The sequence below is a fragment of the Bison bison genome, unplaced genomic scaffold (assembly GCF_000754665.1).
Source record: "Bison bison bison isolate TAMUID 2011002044 unplaced genomic scaffold, Bison_UMD1.0 scf7180017864333, whole genome shotgun sequence".
In the NCBI taxonomy this organism is placed as follows: Eukaryota; Metazoa; Chordata; class Mammalia; order Artiodactyla; family Bovidae; genus Bison; species Bison bison.
In genome coordinates, this window is record NW_011494905.1 from 1035902 (window position 1) to 1040468 (window position 4567).

The 4567-nt window shown below is 48.4% G+C and overlaps 1 protein-coding gene across 6 annotated transcripts in view; it reads left to right on the forward strand.

The window, feature by feature from the left end:
- The first annotated feature begins 3117 nt into the window (after positions 1 to 3117).
- SENP2 (SUMO1/sentrin/SMT3 specific peptidase 2) overlaps positions 3118 to 4567 on the forward strand; it is a 36623-nt gene continuing 35173 nt past the window's right edge. For 2 of the 6 annotated variants that reach the window (XR_826484.1, XR_826483.1), the window contains exon 1: positions 4090 to 4271. The gene's annotated coding sequence lies outside the window, so the exon portion shown is untranslated. Of the gene's footprint in view, positions 3217 to 4089; positions 4272 to 4567 lie in introns of those variants that run through there. The other 4 variants (XM_010853876.1, XM_010853875.1, XR_826486.1 and 1 more) reach the window with 3 other exon arrangements.

Here is a 4567-nt window from a genome sequence, read left to right on the forward strand (position 1 = left end):
CTCTGACAAGATTATAGTCTTCCCTGGTGGCTCAGCAGCAAAGAATCCTCCTATAGTGCAGGAGATACAGGAGATAAGGGTTTGATCCCTGGATCTGGAAGATCCCCTGAAGAGGGAAATGGCTACCCACTCCATTCTTACCTGGGAAATCCTATTGACAGAGGAGCCTGGCAGGCTATAGTTCTTGGGGCAAAACTTTGAGCCTAAACCCCCTGACAAGATTGGGGTGTGAACAGGGCTCCCTATGCCCTTAATCTTCAGGTGGTTTGTTTCCTAATCTTGAAGATCTTCTCTAGGCTCTTTAGTCTTGCCTCAGGTGATTTCTTGGCTGCCCCTCCCTTGATTGGCAACTGCTCTAATCTGCCCTTTGGATCTCAGGGAAGGTCATAATGGCTGGAGTCTGCCTACCAGAAATGAGAGACAGAAAGGCCTCTATCCCTGGGAGATCCACAGGGCCCTACTTGGTTTCAGATCTGAGAGACAGACACTCTATTTTACAGATGGGGAAGTAGGTGTAGGTAGGGCCTGGTGCTATTTCCCTACATGAGGGAGGCCGAGCCATTTGCAGTTAATGTGAGCAAATTTTGTGATAAAATCTAGGACACAAAAGCTGTACTTGCTTTCAGCATAATAAGGCCAAAGTTATTAGATGAATTGAATAAGATCAAAGTCACATTGGGCTTCCCAGGTGGCACAGGGGTAAAGAATCCACCTGCCAATGCAGGAGACACAAGAGATGCAGGTTCTATCCCTGGGTCGGGAAGATCCCCTGGAGGAGGAAATGGCAACCCACCCCAGTATTCTTGCCTAGGAAATCCTATTGACAGAGGAGCCTGGCAGGCTACAGGAGTTGCAAAGAGTTGGACATGATAGAGCGACTAAGCACACATGCAAAGTCACAGTATCAGAAGGGCATGTTTTCCTTGAGTGCCAGAGGAGTTGGTCTGCAGAAGGAAATTAATTTTCAGGGTAGTGAATTATGGTAGACATTAGGCACATCAGGCCCAAACCAACAATATCTCATCTTTGGGCTCCTATCCATGTCCATGACATGGCCCAGACCTCTGTTCTGACAGGGGTCAGCAGAAACAAAGTTGAGACGAAATCTTTTAACACTCGGAGAAGGCTGGCAAAGGGAAAAATTTGCAAGCCTAAAGAATGGATTAGAGGGCTGGGTCTTCATTGTTCCGGGAGGGGAGGTAGGGTTTGAGGAGGGCGGGGGAGGGGCCATGGAAAGACGTGAAGGAGAGGATCTCCGCTGGAGGAAGAGGTCTTTTTAGAAAACTAGGGTAACCAGTTAGGAAACCTTAGGAAATCTTAAGCAATGCGGTTGAGCTCCTCTGATGGTCCACAGGTGCACATTATCCAAACCAAGGGCAGAAATGTCAGTATCTTCATTACTGCATGTGATTTTGGGCTTCTCCTCTGGGCCTCCGGTGAAGAGTTGCTGGGTCTGGAAATGGCTGCGGCAGTGGTGGACTTGGGGTTAAGGATAACCCCCTTCCTTGGTCAGTGGATGGGCAGTGGTCCAGACCTCTACTGTGGACAGCAGGACATCGAAGGCACCGACCGGCAGACGAGACCCAGGCGGAAGCGACTGTAAGGCTCAGTCCCTTTTCTCCATTTCCAAGAGTGGCTAGAGAAGTAGACGGACACAAGGGGCTGTAGGTTTGGGGAAGGGCTGGCAGAGTTACTATTTGCTGATGAGGTCCTGAGATTCTGACTAGAGTTTGTAATTTCACAGCCTTCCCACTGTTTCTGGCGGGTGACTGACATTTCAGAATTGGGTTTGTGAGGGTGCAGGGAAGGAGGCGGGAAAAGAAAAAAAAATTGTGTCGTGGTGATGTACTACACTGTTCTGAGACTTGATGCCAATGTTTCTCTAATCTTGGCGGCCAGAACCTGGGAGAAGCTGCTATTCTAAAGCGGCTTGCAATTTTCTGACTTGTGTTTTAATGAAGACCGCTCTTTGGTGCTGGAGAATTCCTTCCCTGAACTTGAGGGGGTCTTTTTGGTTTGGCAATAGTAAAGACCAACTTCTTTAGTGGAATGTACAGTTGGGACACAGCTGAACTGCCCTGCAGAATAATGCCGATGGTAATCTCCTTTTAAGTTAACTTGAGAGTCCCCCTGAAATGAGTTGGGGTAGAAGGGCAATTATCTTTTATTGGTGACATGTAGAAATTGCTGAGAAGAGTGGAGAGATGAAATTTTGGGAGACAGTAGGCTTTAGATGCTGTACTTTCTTTTTTTTTTACTGCACCGTGGGGCGTGCAAGATCTTAGTTCCCCAACTAGGTAAGAAATCTGTGCCCCCCTGCACTGGAAGCAGAGTCTTGATCTCTGGATGGGGAAGTCCCTAAATGCTGTACCTTGTAATGCTGCTACTGCTGCTGCTAAGTCGCTTCAGTTGTGTCCGACTCTGTGCGACCCCATAGACGGCAGCCCACGAGGCTCCCCCATCCCTGGGATTCTCCAGGCAAGAACACTGGAGTGGGTTGCCATTTCCTTCTCCATAGCCATTTCTAAATCTTTTCAGCTTTGCAATTCTCCTTTTATTCCCACATTATCTGTAACAGCCAGGTGTTAGCTATATTTTAGGGCATTGAAGAAGGAGCCCATGTTCACACTTAGAATTTGCTTCTAGCCTCTAGAAACTGCCTCCATCTCCCCTGACCAGTGTGAAGGTAGCCACTGGAGGGTAGCTGGTGGTTCTGGGACTCTAGGGGGTGGCTTGCAGCAGAATCCAGGAACAGTGTTTATCGAGCAAAGGATGAAGCTGTACTGAGGAGTGCCTGTGTTGAAGTTCAAGCAAGTCTGAAGTATGACCTTAATTGAGGATGAGATTAAGGATCAGGTGCATACAGAGAGGATTTTTGTAGGGCATAAAAACTTTTGAGGATTCTCAGGAGTGTTGGGGGAGGGGACTGGATTTGGGACTGGATTTTCCATTAAAAAGGATGGGTCATTTTCTGTTGTAGATAATTAACCAGAACTAGGACCTCTAAAAAAGAGAGGGAGAGTAATTAGCATTCCCTGCCAGCTCTAGGCAGAGAAGGCAATGGCACCCCACTTCAGTACTCTTGCCTGGCAAATCCCATGGACGGAGGAGCCTGGTAGGCTTCAGTCCATGGAGTCGCTAGGAGTCGGACACTACTGAAGCGACTTAGCAGCAGCAGCAGCAGCAGCCAACTCTAGGGAGACTAGCAGGCCGCAGGTAACTTTTCATCCTTAAGTTTCTGTGAAGCCTTCCTTGAGTTCTGTCCTTCACTTCCCTAGCCGACTGTTTTCCTTTCTCTGGTTCCTACTGCACTTTGTACCCACCTTTATTACAGCAGCCAATTATCTTTTTAAAAATTAATTGAAGTGTAGTTTACTTACACCCAATTAGCCTGTATTGTAATTTGTAATCATATCTCTCCCAGTAGACCTCAAGGGCGAGGGACTGGCGCTGGTACACAGATCGCGGTTCAAATTCCAGCTATGCCACTAGCTACCTCTTTGACTTTAGGTAATTACTTAATCGCTGTATGCCTCGATTTCCTTATTAAAAATAGGCACAAAAAGTAAAAAATTGAAACGGGCACAAAGTTCCGCATCGCCTGCGGTTGCTGGGAGAAATGAAGGTGACTGCGTGTAAAATACCAGGCACAAAGTATGTGCAAAACAAAGGGCGCCTAGTAGGGTAAATTAGAAAGGGAAAGGCTACCCACTCCAGTATTCTGGCCTAGAGAATTCCGTGGACTGTATAGTCCATGGGGTCACAAAGAGCCGGACACGACTGAACGACTTTCACTTTCAGTAGGGTAAACATTTGTTAATTAACGTGCACTCAAATATTTACTGATAAACCACCCAGGTTTCAGGCCTGGAAGCACTCCCTCTCTCTTGGAGAGCCCTCACGTGCGGTCTGTGGGCCTTGTCCCGCGGGCAGCCTCAGGACTGGCTCTGCCGAAGAGAAAACCCCTCCCACAGCCCTTACGGTCTCGTGAGCCATTGGGCCAGGACCAGGCTTTCAGGTTGCTAGGCTAGGGAGGTGGAGATCTAGACTGCGCCTGCGCAGACTGAGGGCTAAGATGCTTTCCGGTCGGGCGGGAGGAGGTGACGTCAGAAGCAGGGGCCCGCGGGGGCCGCCTGTAGCCCTGGGGACGTTGTATCTCTGGGCCCTAGGATCGCGTCACAAGTCGGCGACTGAGCTTTGGCGGCGGTGGCCGAGGCAGCGAAGGCGGCAGCGGCGGCGACAGCTCTGGGGTTTGCGTCTCGGGGTGTGTCGGCCGCCGCTGCTGCTTGGGCCTGAACTTAGTATATTTCAAGCAAAAGAACGTTAATACATTCTGTTTCCTGCTGACACTTAAGAGATCTACATCAATAGCATTCATTCATTGTTTACCCAGTTATCTATCACCTACTTTATGAAAGGCTCTGTTGTAAGCGCTTCAGTTATGCAGATGGACAACAATGATAAGGCCTTGTTCTCAAAGAGTGTGCCATGTTGAAAAGGGTGTAGGCAAACACAATAGTAAAGTAAATATGTCATTCAAGTAACTTTAGCAATAAGAATTGTAGAG